The sequence below is a fragment of the Syngnathus typhle genome, linkage group LG4, assembly GCF_033458585.1.
Source record: "Syngnathus typhle isolate RoL2023-S1 ecotype Sweden linkage group LG4, RoL_Styp_1.0, whole genome shotgun sequence".
NCBI lineage: Eukaryota > Metazoa > Chordata > Actinopteri > Syngnathiformes > Syngnathidae > Syngnathus > Syngnathus typhle.
This window is the reverse complement of record NC_083741.1, coordinates 17192947-17213056: the sequence shown is the minus strand read 5'-3', so window position 1 is coordinate 17213056 and position 20110 is coordinate 17192947. Positions and strand designations below refer to the sequence as shown.

Genomic DNA, 20110 nt, shown 5'->3' with positions numbered 1-20110 from the left:
ATGAAAGAAAGTGCTTGTGATTAGCAGCTTTGCAGCAGCGCTGATAATAAAATATTTCCTGAAACCAATCTTTTGCTTTGATGTCAATGCGTGTGCACGCGTGTGCATAGCTCGATATTACTCGGTTGCGGAAACTGGAATTATGGGGTCAAATGTTGTACATGTTTGTAAGTTGTACTTCTTGTTGTTGTACTATGTGAAGATAGTTCAGGGAAAAATGAGTGTATATTCTTAGCATATTTGTCATTTTTAACATACTAAACTTTGTAAAAAAAAAAATATGACTGGACTATATTTTCAAAAATATAATAAGGTTGTATTGGAAAATTCTGGATGGATGCTTCTATTGCTGTGCACACCGGGAAGCATCTTTTGCTTCAATGATGTCATTGTTTAGCATTTTTAAGCAACATCTTAACTTTACCGTTAATGACTCACTCTTCCTGACAAAAGTGCTCCCAATTTTCAGAATGTAAGGAAATCTTTTGTGACCAACCAATTTCAAGCCACACTGGGCATCGTGAAATGGATTTAGGTCTGGGCTCTGTCTGAGACATTCCATTGCTGTAACATTCTTCCGACAATATTCCATTGATATGATCTCAATGACATGCTCAAAGACAAATGAACATCTTCATTTTTGTCCTTTACGGATGTATTTATTTTTAATTGACTTGCACAACTGATCGTCTGTCAACATACTTGCAGACAGACATGATACTAATCTCTACTCGTTCATTGCTGACAAGTGATGATGATCGCATTCGCATCTGGGGGAATTCTCACTTCCCAACGCCAATCTTGACAAAACAAAGAGCCGGATGTTTCCTAAACACACACTCAGATGCGTTGCCTGCTGCCCGCACAGAGGCGCACGCAGTCAGACACACACACACATTTGCTCTGAGGTTCATGTACACAAGCACACTCTCGCACACACACAAACACACACACACAGTTATGATGTATCCAGGGACTTATAAGCATCGACAAAGATGAGTGTGAATCAATGCTGCCGTCACTACTGGGCAAACAAATGCTTTACCAAAAACCTCTGTCTGTTAAACGCACACACACACACACATGCACACACACGTTTTGTGCTGAAAACACAATACAAAAAAAGGGCCAATAAGGAAATTATTTTACTTATTCAGGTTCATGATAACTAGAAATCACAAACTTTAACTACTTCAACAACGACATTTTGCATATTCTGGATTTGTACAAACATAGAATCTGAATGCAAATTTCTTAAAGTAGACAAGTTAAAATGAATCTGTTGTTCAATCCTTCACCAATTAAAAAAAATATTGGTTCTTTTAAACAACCTGGACTCATTGTGTCTTTTCCCCCTTGCTGCTCTATCCTCTCAGTGACCCCCCTCCCCATTTTCACCTTTACTCACCCCCCCCACCCCGGACTATTGATCGTCTCTCAGTCAATGTGCATGTTGACAGTGACCCCTTTAGGCCACTTCTCTCTCTCCCTGGACAAAAATGGCATGTCTCTTAAACACAAGCCTACAACAATTTAAAGACCCCGAAAAAAAAAAAGGAAATAAATACATGGTGTGTTTGTGTACTGTACATGTTTTGATTTGTGCAAAACTGTGAACGAAATCCATACAGATAAAAACCAAAATTCTAAATTGTATGAAAAAATAGTCATCTGAATTGTTCTGTCTGCTATGAATTATTGAGTTGACAAAAAAAATAGACCACACTCTCTCAGTCTTCTGCTGTTAGTGTGTGTGCGCGTGTCTGTGTTTGTGCGCTTGCGTGTGCAGAAGAATTATCCCTTGCAAGTCATAGTGTCATCAATCACACCACTCAATAGGCCACAGAAAGTTCACAGGGGTGCGATCGGGTCAGAATAGTATTGTAGAAATTCAAGGAGCTGCTCACTTAAGTGCCTGACCACAGGCCGCACATTGATGAATGTCTGGCACTCATATAAACAACATTACATCTTCATGACGGCTTGGTTTACAATACGTATAACACAAAATTAAAGCAAAGCCAAAGGAGGGAGGGGGAGGAAGGTGAGGGGGGAGAAGGGCTGTAATTCGCTTCTGGCCAACAGAGGGAGCTCTGGATTATGGCCACTTAACAGACAAGGACTGCAATTGCATCCTGAATAAGGAAAGGTAGGACAGCACATTCAAATTCTATTGAGTGGCAGTAATATTACAGAATGGTGAAGATTAAATTAAGCAAATAATTGAAAAATTTGTCCAGTTTTGTTTTGAATGTGGATGGCGTTGCAAGTCAAAGGTCTGAGACCAATTTGGTTTCATCATGCTGGGCATGCTTTTTGTGAAAGTCAGGTTGTGGCAATGACTTTAAAGAAAGTTAGTCTGAAAACTGAGACGTGTCCTCTCTTATTCTTGATATGTTCATATGATTCTGTCAATAAACAGTTGTTTATTGTTGCTTTGAACTTGCAGTTTGAGGGAGTCTTTTATATTTCAGCATTGATTTAAAGCAGTGGTTCTCAAACTTGTCTCAGTAAATGTTGGCCCACGTGCTCAACAAAAACAAAGAGCGGTTTTTAGTCCTAAGAATAAAAACTGAACATAAATTATGATTCAATTACAATGGATTACATACAAGTTACATGAAAGTCTTGCCTTAATAAATGTTTGAAAACAAACACAAGATGAAGCCACTGTAACATTATGCACAAATTTAACATTTAATTCAATGATTCAAAGTATGTGGGTGGGATAAAACATTTTTTTTTTAGATTTCACAACAGCATAGCCTCCATATTGCGTGCCACATTCTTTTGTTCAGCGGGCAAAACTACACAATTCCAGCTCACGTCCATCAGCAGTGCAGCAAAGAAACAGTGGCACATACACCCATCCCGACTGCCTTCATTTCAAGTGAACGGCTCCATAAAATCAAATACGTTTTTTCTCATTTACTGGCCAGTATCCATACTGGAGATAGAATGTTTCGGCCTGACACCAATTCTTAGATATATGTCTCTCCTAACATGGACTCAAGACAGCAGACAAGACATTTCCCACATCACATCCTGCAAAACACATTCACCCACTTGAGGTCAACTGTGCTCTAACTACTGTCGGTGATCAGATTGTATCGAGTTGTGACCTCATCCCAAGTGGACGTTGTTGATAGATGTCAAAGGTACAGAGTTCATTTTGTATGGTCTCTAAATGCATGTGTGTCCAATCAGATATACAAAAATGAATATCTCATCGTACAAACATGGTGAACGGTTGACAAATTAATATTTTGAATATCAATTGCCTGACATTTGAGCCTTTGTTTTCTAATGCAGTAAAAATGTTTTTCAAAGTACTCCAACTGTTTGGAACGGTTTCGTTCCATGCATCCATCCATCCATCCATCCATCCATCCATCCGTCCGTCCGTCCGTCCGTCCGTCCGTCCGTCCGTCCATGCATCCATCCATCTGCAAAAATTCATTGTCACCATAGGCAAGCTAACAAAACTAGCAATTATGTTGCAGTAATTATAAACCGAAGAAAAATCGTATAGGTTTGTTTTATTTTGTTGTTGTTGACATATGCAGAGTATTACAACACGTCAGCCACTTATTCTTTATCATTGGAGAAAAATGACTAATGTTGCAGTCAAAATCGCACAGTGCACTAGGCCCTTTCCTTATACAAAGGTTTGTATTCAATAGTTCTGTGTCATTTATTGTCCTGATTTTGTGTTGTACACACTAGTGAAACGTAGTTAAATTGTAATTGCAGTAGTCTAACGGTAACACACACGTGCGGGTAAAGAGCAGTTTGCAAGAGACACAGAACATAAACACACTCCACTTCATCTGTTTTAGTGTCTAATGACGTGTGTGAGTAATTACTTTTGAGCCAATATGTGTGTGTGCGTGGGTGTTGGAGTGCATGCGGTGCAAATGCTCATGTCTTCATGTGGGCTTTTGTCTATGTGTTTGCCGCCAATGAGCGGGTTTAATGGCGTGTGTGGAAATAATCACTTAATGGTCACAGCGCTCCGTCTATTGAACGCATGTTTAGTGCTGTGATGATTTTACTGTAGAATAACTTGTAAGATATCGTTATAAGAGGAAAAGTAGGGGCAGAAAAAATAGAATCAATTGAAACTATTAAAGAGGAAAACAAGCAGAAAGCTCTCGTTTATCTCATCTGTATTTCTCCACAATAACCCCTCCTTTCAATGTTGGTCTCTAGAGCGTCAGCCTGTGAATTTATCGTTGCCCCAATGATTGCTTCTTGGGCCATGATGGCTGTAAATTGCTTTGCCATTTGGTAAATGCTGGCAGTTAGAAGGTATACAAGTAATTATTTCCGCCTGTGCTGATTGAGACATAATTCCAAGACGAGGGAGTGGGGGGGGAAAAAATGACAGTATTTCGAAACAACTATGTTTTAATTTCCTAGCATTCCTAATTAGAATCTGTAACAACACGGCGGGTTTTTATGCGATTTCCTGCAACGAGGGCAGAAATAATTAAAACGTCAAGAGGAAATAAATATGTATAAACAAGGTGTAATTTTTACAGTGCACTGCACCTTGTCAGCGTGTGACTTTTCGAGAAGCAAAACAATGTGTGGGCAAACAATGCGGGGACATAGAGGACATGTTTTCAGCGCACACACATCAGAGTCAATACGCAAACCTCATTCTGCGATCATTTATATTAAAAAAATAATATGCTCCCAGATTGTTTCATCAGAAACCTGGTCAGCTCTATTCAAGCAACATTTTAGAGAAGCACAATTAAGAATGTCAGATGTGATTTCTTCATTCGTTTTGTTCTCAAGTTTTTAATATAATAATAAAGAAAGTTAAAATGCAACTTTGGCAGTGATTGGATAAACGTGACACGTGCCAATCTTAATCTTTATTTTTCAAATCCCAACCATCAAGACTCAAGAAAGCCCCAAGTCTTTTTTGTCATTTCAGAGTCATTCAATCCAATTGGCGTTATAAATGTTATTCAATTTATACAACTCTGCTCTTCAGAGAGGCCAACGATGGTCAAATATTGACACCGTTGGCTGATTTATATCCAAACTGTATGCATCCAAAACACTGCAACCCTTGACACAAGACACTGTGTGCCAACTTGTTGCAGGACAGCAACACAGACTACATCATCATTTAATGAGCTCCATCTCCAAATGAATAACAGAAGTGAGCATTTGAAAAGAGAAAGCTGGAAATCCTGCTGCCATTCCCGGTGCGTTAGGAACGTCCGGCGGAAAAGAGGCAAGACGCTCACACTGATGGGGAGCGCTGATGGAGATGTATTCGAACTGGGCTTACTCAATTACAATCTGACAACAGCTTGTAGCCCAGCTTCGCCCGAGTTCACACACAAACACACACACACACACACACTTAAATGAATGGCGTAACACAGCAGATATCGCAGACTTCATCAAGCCCTCAATGAAAGAGGTATCGGAGACAAAGTGTTTGAGCGTTACCTGGTAATTCCATTTACGAGGAAGCATTTTGCTGACATTTTTATCTAGCATGGAAAGCAATAAATTAGGGCTGCGAATTGCTTTTTAAAAAAAAAAAAAGGTTTGGCCACCCTAAAAGCAAACGGCTCGTATGTGCAGGAAATAGCGTGTTTGTATAATAAAAGCATTTTTGTGTGTGTTTTTCTAAAGATTATTTTGAGAATAAAATTAAGACATTTTAAAAAATACAAGTGAGCTAAGATAAACCGGGTTTTTTTCCTCCCCAAAAAGTAGTATATGAACAGCCTTGGATATAAATACTACACACAAATAAAATGACCGCAGGCTCAAAACACAAATATGAGCAATCGACATGTTTTTACTCACAAAAAGGTCAACGGTGTGCTCAAATGCTAACAATTCTCTTTTAATATTAATACGATATGCCGAAGGCTAACGCACTTCTGAGGGTGTACGCGTTTATTAGATTCCTAGGAGAAGCATGCCGTAGGGATAGAAGAAAAATTCAAGATTCCGTAACGATACGTTGGAAGCTGACAAATGTACAGGCATGCTGATAGAAGAGGTCCCTATAAGCCATTTGCACATATCTGTTACATTAGGTTAATGACGAACACATTCGACTTGCATTGCACGGAATTTGACCTCTGCAATTAACCCATCGCAGCAGTGGAGAAAGCAAGTACCCGCCATTAGTAGGCAGTTTTACAACACTACGACTGAGCTATTAGGGCAGCGAGGTGCCTTGCTCAAGGACACCTCATTCATTATCAAGGGCGTTTATTTTTACAAAGTATTTCATGGAATATGTCTTAATTCTTGTTGGTGATTTAAAAATAAAAAATGTCATCAAATCGCAAATAATTCATGCTCTAGTCTGCCTTTGGCCCTTTGACTGCTGAGATGAACTGGGTAAGCGACCGGAAATGGTTGAATGGACGGGGAGGTCTCATTTGACATCACTCATTTGGCTGATGGCAACCATTTTTGTAATGTGTGTTAGCACCACATAGAGGCCTGGGGTGGAACAGTCACGTTCTTTGTAAATAAGCATTAATGCACAGCCAAGTGTATGCCAAAACGATAACATTCTTGATACAACATTTATATCTTTGCTGTCTTGCTTATTTATTCGTGTGTGTGTTTTCAGTCATGTGTTTTAAGAGGAAGAAGGTAAAAAGAAAAAGAATGGAGCACTTCTAGCATTTCTAAGACATTCCCAAGACTGATGGTGTGTGTGTGTATTGTCCCCTCACATCTCCACGCCTCCATCACCTTTCCTCTAATCAGGAGTTCAAATCAATGACATTGTCCAAAACAATAATTGCCACTCCTTAAACTGCTTCTCTGGCAACATGCTTTCACCAAGAAACCTTTGGGCAGCAGAAATGTGCCTCCCAGCCTGTGCCGGCATTTGTGCACGCGTGAGGAGGATTAAAGAAGTATTTTCTCATTACCCGGGTGTCTGAATGTGAAGAAAGCGCTTCTCACATTGTTTTACAGCATCCCGGAAGCTCAAAGCTCAGCACTAAGGAGCTGAATGCCCAGCAGGCCCACGTAGAGGCCTGAGGGGTCACAAAGGGTTCATGAGCATCCATGTCATTTATCAAGCCACTTTGGAAAAGAAATGGCTCCTAATGAGCAACGCTTGCACAAAAAAATTTAACCACTTTGTCATTTTATTTGTTTAGATTTACAATTCCAATAAAATAATTTGCTTTAGGTTGATCAGTATGACCAGCACACTGAAATAAATGAACATTCCAGACTATTCAAATGTATTGAGGTCCAAAAAATAAATAAAACAACACAAAGGGAGTTTAAAAGTGATCTGGGGAACGAGAGAATGTGCAAGACGGTGACCGAAGAAACAAGCGAGAGAGCTGAAAAGAAAGATGGAAATGGAGATGGAAGGAGAGATGTCTGCTTTAACAAGGTGCTGAGCACGACAAGCCCTCGGGAGTGCACGCTCCCTTACCCTCTAAGATTAGACATCTCTCTCGCTCTCTCTGCTGTGGCCACGCGGGGGGAGGGTAGGGGGCGGGGGGACACTATCACAGGGGGACACCTCGGGAGCCTCTCTCGCTCCCCTCGTGCAAACTTCTCCATCTTCCTTTTTTTACAAATACGAGTGAGGCTCGTCATTATAATCAGGTTATTTTGATAAGTTGTGTTGCATGCTAACAAAGTTGTTTGTCCTGTTTCATTTTGTCCACCCCCTTTCTCTCTTTCTCGGCTGAAGTTGTTTGACACCTCTCTCCCACCTGAGCATCTCAATGTGTCAGGACAAATTAGCTGAGACTCACATCTGTCTCGCTCCCTCCGTCTGCTCGCCACTCAAGCGCAGAGAGTGCCAGGCAGTGAAAGGAGGGGGAGAAAAGATTGATAATGTGTGTATAGGGGGGGGACAATACGCATCAGAGGAGACACCGGGATGGCTGAGGAAAAGTAGAAGGAATTAAGTTAGAGGAGAGGGGGACACGAACGTGTGCATTTAAATTTAAATAACGTATGATGGGGGGAAAGGGAATGGAAAAAAAAGGTTTATAATTGCGTAAGGTATTATAGTATACTATTTTAAAGTGTTTTTGTGTGTTCATAGCAAATAGTTGAAAGCAAAACAATAAAAATTGTATGAGTCTGTCTCTGGATTATCATTAAACAATTATTACTTGTACAGTTAATATATTTTAAAAAAATATTATTAACTGTTACACAGGCGAAAAAAAGGTAAAAAATGTATGATCAAACTCCATTCAATTTTGGATTAGTGTGCGTGTGCAAGATTGTGTCAAAGCCTCTCCTTACAAAAAAGCAAGACGCAAATTGAAATTCCGCTAAACTGAGTTTTTTTAAACATCATTATCAGTGTTCAGCATTATGGCATCCAAAATCAATAGTACCGGCAGTGTGCCACTTTTATGAGAATACAATATAATTTATGTTAGCCAATAACGGCGAGCTTTTTTTTCTGAAGCACAATAACACTTGAATACTAGCAGTAGATATTACGCCGTTTCAAAACTTTGACATGCACTCTCACATATTCACATCTATCACACGCACACACGCACACACACACACACAAAGGCCTATAGCAATGCGACAAAGAGATCAGAGAAACGAGCAGAAAATAATAGAATCTTCATCCCAAGTAATCCATATTCATTCTTCTCATCCCTCCTTCGCTGCACGTCACACTCCCTCTATCCGACATTCAAATGAGTTGTCTTTTCTCCCTTGTTAGACACACACGCACACACACAAAAACACACTAACACCCACTTGCCATGTCTCTCGCGCGCACGCTGACGCACACACGCGCTCTTTCTTGGATACTTTCTGCCCCGTTGCACCCCTGATAGCAAATTGAGCGCCTGCCGTCTCTCTCTTTTCTCTCACTCAACCATCTCTGGTGACTACTCTCATCTTCCCAACATCTTCACCCTCCACCACTGCCATCTTTCTTCGCCATCCATCCGGCCCTCTATCCGTCCATCTGTCTGTCCATCATTCTTCATCCGTTTCTCTCTGGTAATCTGTCGCGATCCTATTAGTGGAAGATGGAGGTGTGATCATGGTTTCTGTGTGCTAACAGGGAGCGTGCTGCCATGGATGACAAATATGGCACATGCGCAACGCACACACACACATATACACACTCACATACAGTCATGCAGGGAGAGACCACTTGGTAGATTTCATCACCGCTCGTAATTATGATCCTGTCAAGTCCACAACGTGCCAATCCATAACAAGACTCCCGCGTGCACACATACACACGCATATTTTGTTACATCGCCTTGCTCATATACTTAAATAGTAAATATTTAAAAAAAAAAAAAACTCTTGACAATGTCAAAAAGTCACATACAAAGCACTGGTTGTAAATAGTAAGAGACGATGCAGTTTACATTAACTCACGGTGGTCATATTAGTGTGTGTATTATTTGCTATAAAAGTTTCGATGACATATTTCATGAACTTTGAACTCAATATATGCCGTAGAAGTCCATACACGTGTTTATGTACATGCACATGTACGTGCGTTTGAACCAATGTGTGTGTGCTCCCTTCCATCTCAGTCCCCAGTGTCGACACTTCATGTGTCAAGGGAACCTATTAGAGACCCTCACAATGTTATCCCACACCTGACCTCCACCCTCATGGGCCTGTGCAAGATTTCTTTTTCCTGAGTTAGTATCTCAAAACATATGTGTTGTAATTTCATATCAACTTCATAAATGAAGTCATCAAAAGTGACATAATCTACATGGAATGGTTTCTAATTCCCATGTTTGAGAGTGTGTTTACATGTGTTTGTTTTAGACTCCCAAATAAACTAAGGGGTCAGACCTCAGGTTACCCCTCCATATCTGACCTCATGACACCATTGGCTCTATAAATCTACCAGGCCACACTGTGTTTATGAAAGACAGAGTGAGGAACTTAACATGCCATTAAATGTCTTCCTTGTGTTGTTTTTTGTGGGATAAATTAGCTTTATCATTTCCTGAAGATGAATTTTTGTTTATATTAGGATCCACTTCTTCATGAGTGTCAATGCTTGACTAAATCACTACAATTGACCGCAGAGCAAATGTGAAACAAAATCTGCAGTTTAAACCATAATCATGTGAGACATCAGCAATTCCAGCAAATGTGTGAGCCTCAGAGTGGTTAATTAATTATGAAATATATATTCTTATGCCAAAACTAAAGGATACCGGTAAAAAGTAATGGTCTGGCTTTTGAGTAAATTACAATTAGTTGCATTAATATCAATTCTATGAACAAATTAATTTAACATCAATAAATTGAAAAAAGTAATGGCTAATGCTAGCTTAAAAATGAATAACGAATGGTACAATTTGATGATGCGGGAATCGTGTCACTCCATGCGTATTCTCCCATTAGTATGAAAGTGAAAAATATTAACACGTGACATAACTAAGTTAAAGCTTTAATGGTGACTTTTTGAAGCAGATACTTTTATCAGTTGTCATTCAGCATGCCAATCTGTCCTCTTCCCCATCACATCCCTCTAGTAACAACCAAGCTTGTGTTTACTCATCCTACCACTTGCTAAGCTTCATTTCCACTTCCAAACTATCGGCCTCTCTTGTTGCACACTCTGCTCACGCCCCGTGTTGCTTCCTCATCCGTCTTCAGACAAACACGCGTGCACGTGCCACACACACACACACACACACACACACATACACATCTCCCCGTTTCCCTGCCTTGTCTCTCCAAAGTCGCTCAAGCACAACTAAGCCAGGGGTTTGAGTCCCAATGAGAGTGGTTAGGGCAATCAGTGCTTTTCACACCCTCTGATGTTCTTAAAAGGTGGAGGGATCAGATGCCCCCTGTTGTACCACTGCATCGCACGCACACACACACATGGACAAACTTACTATCCAATTGCACTTGTATGCACATTCTCCACAAATGCCTCGACACACTCACAAATTCACGCGTTTTCTTGAATGGCCACATCCAACATACACAATGAACCTTTACCTCCTTCCTGCTGCTCTGCAACAATCTTAAAAATTAAAGAGCCCACAGCATACACTGTCAGATGACATAAAATGTAATTCTGCATTGAAATTTACGCACAAAACTAAATTCACCCTCACAGCCATGCTTGTTATAACGCCATTACATGACTCCTCACTGTTGGAAGGCAAATAAGCATTTGAAAAGCAAATAACATGGTAGCTTTGTCACATTTTCTTTGCTTGCCATAACTTACTTCTACTCTCCTATCCTCTCTTCATCAAGCGCTCGTCTCACTCACTTCAGCCTCAGCCAGCGGGCCTTGATGAGCGGAGGCTCTTAGTCACATTGAGGTCAGTCTGCGCACACGCACACACAGAAGGGAAGGGTCATCCTGGCAGGGTTACGCCGCACAAAGTCAGCTCGCCGTAATGTGGCTGCTGTCGCCTGCATCACACCCTCATGATCCAATTAGGAGCCCGCGTTCCTCCAATCAGCTGCCGTGGCAACCGGCGGGCAGACGAGCAGGCAGTGGCAGGCGGGCAACGCCAATCTCATAAGTGCTTTTAAGGGATTAGAAGGTGGAGGAGGAGGAGAGGGAGGGGCGCACCTCGCTCCCTCCATTCTTGGCGCCTCAAATTATTGTCGGACTTCCAAATACGAGTGGGAGGAGAATGGAACAAGGCGGCGTGGGTGTTTGGAAATTAGCCACAGATTGAAATGGAAAGAAGAGACAATGGGACGGCTTGGTCAATTAAGAGAAAATATATTTGCCAACTCTTTACCTCTGCAACTTGATGAGACAACCAGATGAGGCACCAAAGAGTGAAAACTTTTTTTAAAGCAGCTGCTCAATGACAGAAAAACAACTTTCAACTATCACAATTACAAGTTTGCATTAACTTGTGAGTGGCCTGACAATTGACTTCCATAAAAAACAGACTAGATGAAAATAAAACCAAACATGGTATTTTCCATTTCAGCAAAATTTGACATACAATTTTTTGTCTTGTCTCTTTTTTAAGAAAATTATTTTCTTGAACTTGTTTTGCAGTGTGATGACATGAAAAGCAACTTTAAAAAAAATAGATTTGTTTCAATATTAGCCTCCTAATTGTTTAATTTATATATTAACTCAGGGTAGCCCTGAATTTTTAGCTCTAATCTGGAAACTTTAAATAATTAAGAAGCTCTTTTTATTAAATTCACAAATAATGGTGTTTGCATTTGAAGTCTTCATTTTGTCTTTTTGAGTTTTTTAATATGAATGTGATTTTTTTCCCCAAATTAGTCTCATAAATTTCTTAGTTCTTATTAATACCCCGAATAAAAAAAAAATAGCTTTAATCTAAAACATTAAAGAATTTTTTTTAAAATCTTTTGCATTTTGTAGTCTCACTACTCGGTGTGCTCAACAACAACTTTTATTCACTCAGTTGTGTGTGTGTGTGTGTGTGTGTGTGTGTGTGCGTGTGTGTGTGTAGTAGAGCAGCTGGACATGTTTGTGTGTCCTGTGTGTGTGTGGTTAGCAACACTCTCCGAAGCATTTCGCTTGAGGCATCGGGACCTCAATTAAAGACACGCAGCACCTCTAAAGTATGAATATTTCACTATATCTAAGTCCTTTTACCTTGGAATGACCTGATTGTCCCACCATGTGAGTGTGTGTGTCACTTCATTACCATAGAGGTGTGTGGAAGTGCATTCAATCTAGTGCTCGGGTAAAGACATGGACACTAATACAGGCACAGAGGACTTAGTCCAATGACACAGAATATTCAGAACATTAACGCCCTTGTTGGCCTTAGAAAGGCATCTTGAGGTCTCAGCGATATAGTTTGTCATACGTTCTCAATGAGCCGAGACAACTCGGAAAACAAATCACAATGTAATGCAATGGGAACTACATAAGTTATCTTACTTTCTTGAAAGTGACAAGTTAAGTTTGTTATACGTATGTTTTAACTACATTGCAAAAGTGGAAAAAACAAAACAACAAAATGCATTTCAATTTGAGAGGTTTTCTTATGACCCGCATAACAAACCAATCCTAAAAAAAAATTATTGAATCAAGTAACAAAATGTTGATTAACTGTGATGACAATAAAGGAGAAAGATGATTTTTTCAATTTAATAACTTTTTTTTGCACAAAACATTTTGTCCTGATCAGAGATATTCGTCATCACCCACCACAGTAAATCGACATTACTCCGTCCACCACGTATGCTGCCTGCCTTTAAATTCTCCTAAAGTAGATTAACTTACTATGGAATCTTACTAAACTCTTGCGAGGACAAAGTCATCATTGACTGGGGGCAAATTGAAAAGAATGACTCACAAGCTTCTGTTTAAGTAATTTGGCTATTGATCACCTAGCTTTTCCCCATAGAATTGACCATTACTTATGGATTACCAATACTTGGGCCACTTAGACCCTGTAGAGGTGTTTTGGTAAAAAGAACATTGTTGCTACTCATGAATCCAGTCAGATTTAATAAATCTGTTCCAAATTAGTACATACGTACGTATGTGTGTGTAAACCAGATTGTAAAAACAATAATGTGAGTGAATGGAAGTTATTTTAATTGACTTATTAGTCTCCCCCCCAAAAAATGAATGGGTAAAAGAACAGTGTCCAATTCAGTAGTTTTCATACAGACACATCAACACACACAGGCAGCGGTGGGAAGGGAAACCCGAGCAGGACCGGAGTGGGATAACAGAAGTCCAGGAATAGTTGCAATCGATGAATGGATATGGACAGAAGGGAGGGGGGAAGATGAGTGGTCTCCTGGGTGGAGCGGTGATAGTCTTGCTGGGGCTATGCGAGACCCAATCTTTTCCAAAACCAGGGAAGGAGAGGAGATATGAAAACAGGAAAGAGAAGAAAAGTGAGCAGAGACACCTAAAAGAAGCATGATGTCCACTATATGAAGCCAAAGATGGAAGCACAAGCTCGATGCCAACGGAGTGAAGTGATTTTACTTTTGAAGGGACACACCAAACTCGAGAGTAGCTCTAAAAACAACTATTGATGAGAAGACCCAGTCAATGGCCATCAGTGGAAAACAGAGCCCACCATTAGCCAACCAGTCAATCGCTCAAGCGTTGAGGGTAATTCTAGCACACAAAACACATCAGCGGCAAGAGGACACCCTACTTAACAATCTACAATCCTACCATGTGACATTAGGGGTCTCTTGCTAACTTTTTGGTATAAAGTCTCTGTCACGATAGGAAAAGTGTGTGTGCATGTTTGTGTGCGTGTATCTGCTTGTACGCATGAGAGGTGGGAAAAATTGTGCATTAGCCAGCCAGCTAATCAATGGAGGAAAACCATTGTGCCTGGGACCATGCTTATGTTACATCCATCACTATTTATAGGCAATCATGTGTGTGTGTGTCTGTGTGTGTACACACATGCATGTGCGCACAGTTGAATTCAACAGCCTAGCATGAATAAATCAGACATATGTGAACCATGATGGCAAAGTAGGTAAAACATTTGAAACCAAATCCAATGTGTTTATACAGTACAAGAGCTATGTGGATCCATTTTTGCCACCACTTTTGTGCTTCGTAATTGTGAAGAGAATCTCTTCTGACTTCTGGCTGTGGTAAGCAGTCAACTCACAAGTTTTCTAAGTTGTTTTACCATTTTAGTTTGACTTTGAAAAATCAAACTAAAATGGTCACTTTTGGGGAAGTGAACAGGAATCGGTCGGGTGGACCACTACACTATCACTAACTTCATGACGACACCAGTACAGCACTGAATCCTTAACATGGCAAGAAGACAACTTCTTTCAACAGCCTCCACCCCGCCCGCCTTTGCCCTCTTATCTATCTTTCCTAGTGGGAGGGAGACAGATTAACGTCACCGCTGGTGTACTTATCATACTGGTACCAGCGCAACCCTGGGAGGGATCGAGCAGGAGCGCAGTGCATCACCACTTAGTCTTGTCAGAGCGTGGATGGCGGCCACTTGTTTAGTAGTCTTTACTGCTGCTGTGATTGACAGCAAATAAAAAAGAAGCTTTGTCCTCTTTAAACCAGAGGGCCTGGAGTGAGAAACTGTTGCCTCACCGAACAGACGTAAAACACATTTACAGCGTACTGAGCATTTAATCATACCTTTACCTTTTCACTAATGTTGCAGTCTGTAAATGTGCGCACGGCTGTCTTTGTTACGTTAACCAGGGCCGCCCCCACTAGCACCGTACGCAATCGCAACATGCGCACACAAACACCGATAGCTTAATGAAGCAGAACTCAGCCTAGTGCCCATTAGCCTGGTAATTAATAATTTCTCCCTGCCTCTTAACAGTTATCTCACAATGGGGGGGGGGGGGGGGGGGGTTGTTTGTGTGTGTGGTTTAGGTGCTGTTTTGTGCCTGACAGTGCACGTGCATTTCAACAGATAAAAATGTGTGGGTAAGGTTTTTCTTCATTACTTACCTCTTTATGACAGTAGTTAAAAGTTGGAAAAGTATTGTTTCAAATCGACCGAGCTTCATTCTATGCCGAAAGTTGAAACATTCAGAAGCATGCCGGCAAAAGCAAGTCTCTCCTCAAGCTCCTCACAGAGCGTCTCCCTTTGTGCACTTGTGTCAAGAAACAGAAAAAACGAGACAGACGGCCAAGTTCAAGACTTTCACTTATGTTCCATTAAACTATTGACAGGAATCGGCTCTGTGGACTCATCTTCCACTTTGGTTTCCTTACTCCCCATCAGCTGTTTTCCTTTTCCCTGTGATCTCAATGACCAAGAGGGAAAAGACTAAAGGAATAAAAATGAGTAAATGTAGAAGTAAAAGGTCAGACAGCAATGCTCGTCTACTGAAAAAAAGAAGAAGAATCACTTGTCTCTGTCATCCTGTGAGCTTTATTTCTTCCTTCTTTCTCTTCCTATTTCCTTCATCGTGTTCACTCTTCACATTCGCATCACCGACTCGAACATCAAAAGGATTCGAGTCGGATGGGGACTGAGAGTATTTGCGATTGGTATGCGGACGCACATCTGTGATTCTAAAGGCTTCCACTAAGTGTTTGTCAAGAATTAAAGACAGTGTTTTTTGACAATCTCTGAACTCTTCCTTTATCTCCTTCTGGTTCCAAGCCCTCCCTCCACTTTTGAACTCCACTGTATTGTAGCATGTGAACCTGCACAACAAAGATTTTCAGGATGTCCAACGAAACTGTGCACCAACGTTGAATAATCTAAAAGAAGTGATTACGACGTCATTAACGCTTTGCTCTTCATTTCTACAAGCTGGATTGATTGTGATCATCACCATCGCTTGTCTATATTGCTCACAAGTGTGTACGTGGGTGTGTGAGTTGGAAAACACATTTGGGTTGCACTCAAGGCCTGGAAACAATGAGCAGCAATTTCTTTGAAGTCCAATGCAATGTTCTATCGGCTGGAACTGTTAATGGCTGATAACAGTGCTGCATCTCATCTCCCCCTTCTCTCCCTGTTTCTTCACCTCCTACTTCTCACTTTTCTTTCGACTACTCACTCTTCTCATCAAATCTCACAGGAGTAAGAATCCTGTTTGGGTTCCTTGAATGGTAAGACAGCGAGCGAGCCTTGCGGTGCCAGCAAAAGCGACTGGAGTTGATTCTGTTAAACCAACAAAGACGTTCCATTAGCCCCCCGCTGGCGTGCTGCAAAACAGACGCTGTGGCGCTCCCAAAACACAAGAGCACAACTAAACATGCCAGAAACACACAAACACACCCACTTCAGAGACATGTCTGTACTGTGTGAACAGATGCGCACACATTTAATACAGTTTGAGAACACTATCGAGACCTAAGCATTGTGATGACATAATTGATTGACCTTACTGTGGTATACAAGCCTATATCATAAACATTATTGAATTTTTTTTCATAATATTATGGTGAGGGCCAAAACGTAATGTAGTGATTAGTTTTATTACTCCGTTGCTCCCATTAATGGACTTATGTTTAATTCACCACTATTTATAGTTAGAAAATCAAAAGTCGAGTTGTACATTTACTCCAAAATCAATTTATATTTCTTCCAAAGCCCATCTCGACAAATTGAATAAAGCTCACACCGGTCGCGACATTTGGCATGGTGGCATGTTTGGACATACTGAGAGTAAAGCAAGCAAGCTGGCAAACAGAAAAAACAAATGATAGAATAGCAGTCACACACACCAACAGTAGATTTGAGCTCTATGACGTAGCGCTATGGGACACACACAAGCACACAAGCGTACCAGTTGGGATATCCAGACCTGCCAATGTACAGGATTACCTCTGGCATGGGAGTACTGGTATCCCCTCATCAGCCCGCTAACACACACGTACGCTTTGCACACATCCCATGCTAATGCTTCACTGGGCGAGCTGATAAGAATGTGTGTGAATGTGTGCTCGCGCAGAGAAGTCTCTGATGGCAAGGATTAGAGACTCTTGACTCTCTCAGTCGCTCAGAGAAGAACTAACCGGCGGCAACATGCTCGCTCTGCGCATGCAAAACACAAACAGGAAGTGCAGTGCAGCACACTGAAAATAGCGGGGGATAAATAAAACAAATGAATAAATGTACAAATATTTTTTTTCTATATTAAAATATAAAAATGTAAATATATATATATATATATATATATATATAAAACATGAGTGACATTTCCTCTCAAATCTGAGTTCAACCAGTATACACAACTGATTTTGTTTCACTTTAAAGGTTCTAATGTCAACATGTTCCCTTCCCTTTTCTTTACAGTGCTGTGTTGGCCTTGCTTGTACAAATGAAAACAATATCAGTCAGTGCGCCTCTTGCAGCAGAGACGCAGAGAATGAGTCAGAGCAGGAGAGCAATGCAAGGATAGGAAAATAGAAATGGGAATAACATGTCAGAAAGGACAAGACAAATGTTAGAGAAAGGGAGAAGGAGCACTTAACCCCTGGTTAGTGGGGTCACGTCCCAGGGGTCATGGGGAAGAAGGTCCTACGCGCGCACACATACTCACATAAACACACACACACGCAAATGCACACACATTCTTGTACGTACGTACAAACAATAAAGCATATTAACACACAGTGCCTCTACTGGACAACCAAAGCACAACAATTCTTGCCCCAAACCAGAAATCAGACAGTACTAAGATTGAACTGTGATGTAAATAAAAGAACATTAAATAGTAGAAAATGAAAAATGTCTGTGAACTAGATTGCAGTCACAAACTCCTCTTGTTCATTTTATTGTGGTGAGCAAGTTGTGAGCGACACACAAACACACAATTCGATTTGCGTGTGGCAACAGCGTGATTACTAAGGTCACCTGCTGCCTATCATTTTGCTTCAATCATACAGTTCATGGTTCAGCCTTGAATATGTTTAGCACTATCGGCCACAACTATTTTGATGGCTCATGGGACGCCCTACAACACCAAATAATAACTCAGGATGAGATATCAGAGACAATTCTGTATATACTTTGACTTTGGCCCCTCAAATTTGGCCAAATCATCCCCAATTTACGAATCATATCCAGGCCCATGCTGAAGACATGACTGCAGGACATGTCCATAGACCGCAGTGAGAATTAGAGCAAGTGTGTAATTTGTGTGCAAGCCTGTTTAAATGCAAAATGTGAAAACAATGAGACAGACAATTGCAGCAAGTGGACAGAAAAGACTAAAATAGAGAGCAAGTAAGTGCAATTTAAAGTGAGAAAAAAAGGGACAGAGCGACAGAGAAAAACTGAGAGACAGAGAGAGAGAGACAGAGAGACAGGGAGACAGAGAGACAGAGAGACAGAGAGACAGAGAGACAGAGAGACAGAGAGAGAGAGAGAGAGAGAGAGAGAGAGAGAGAGAGAGAGAGAGAGAGAGAGAGAGAGAGAGAGAGAGAGAGAGAGAGAGAGAGAGAGAGAGAGAGAGAGAAAGAGCATCAATTATTTAGGGGAGGTAACATGAAGCTTCCTTGGATCAGGCAAACCGCCGTTTGGTCCCCAGAGAGCAAAGAGAATGAATCAGGTTGAATTTATTAGAGATTCTTTGAGTGCACGCATGTGTGTGTGAACACAACTCAGGCACCCACCTTGGTTTCTGCTATTAACACACACACACACACACACACACACACACGGACACATCCTGAGAATCCCAAGCCTGTTTCTAGTTTCATTAATAAAACAGCAGCTCTTTATATGTGCTCTTCCCCTCTCTGTCTTGCCTTTCATCCTCTGTTTGTTCACACACACAGAGGGATTTCACTTATGTGTGAGTGTGTGCGCACGTAACCTCCGACTGGGATTTGGGGATGGCCCAACTGTTTGTTCATCAGTCTGACAATAGTTGGCCCCGCTGTGGTACATATAAAATGTGATCTCTCTTTCATGACAAGTGAAGGGGGGCGTCACTCAATACAGGCTTTGTCATTAAATGTTCCCTATGGATATTAGTTCGTAATATCAACCAGCTTTGTATATTTTTCTATCGACAAGATTCTGCCATCTGATTTGCATCTCCGTCTGGTTTTGTTCATAATATATATCTATTTACATATTATGTATGCATATATATTTATATTAAATATATATTTATATAAATAAATATAATATTTATATATTGTATTTATATTTATGTATATAACTATATATTTAATTCTTGAAACTAATTTGATGATTCTATGCTTTTCTATGGATTTTTTAAAATTCAGATTATCTGGTACCGCAGCCTCCTGCAACTCATTGTGTTCAACCTTTGAGATTCTATTAGCTTCACTCTTCCTTGAGTCTATTTTCACTGTGCGTTTTGACCATATGTGAAGCTAAAGCTGAATAAAATGTATCGACGCATTATGTTCACCTGCGTGTCTGTATAAATTTAGTGACTGTCTTATGAGTGTGAATACATCTGGCTGACTCAGTGCTTCTGTCTCCAGCACGGCAGTTGAATCTTATCTGCACCACCATGACGTCTATGTGTGTGTGTGTGTGAGTGTACGCATCATATCAGGAATAGGAATCTTAACAACACTTTTTCACATTAGAGAGCAGGAAACGTCAGAATGCTATTGTAAGAGAGCCACTTCCTGTCCGATAAACAAAAAAAAAATCTATCTCGCGCACGTAGACAGACAGGA

At 40.7% G+C, this 20110-nt stretch overlaps 1 protein-coding gene across 3 annotated transcripts in view; it reads right to left on the bottom strand.

Moving 5' to 3' along the window:
- The window catches only part of esrrga (estrogen-related receptor gamma a), an 87707-nt gene that overhangs the window by 59096 nt on the left and 8501 nt on the right, over positions 1-20110 (bottom strand). Inside the window, exon 1 of one of the 3 annotated variants that reach the window (XM_061277117.1) lies at positions 11234-11336. The exons of the other annotated variants lie outside the window; for them this stretch is intronic. The gene's annotated coding sequence lies outside the window, so the exon portion shown is untranslated. Of the gene's footprint in view, positions 1-11233; positions 11337-20110 lie in introns of those variants that run through there. 3 annotated transcript variants of the gene reach the window in all.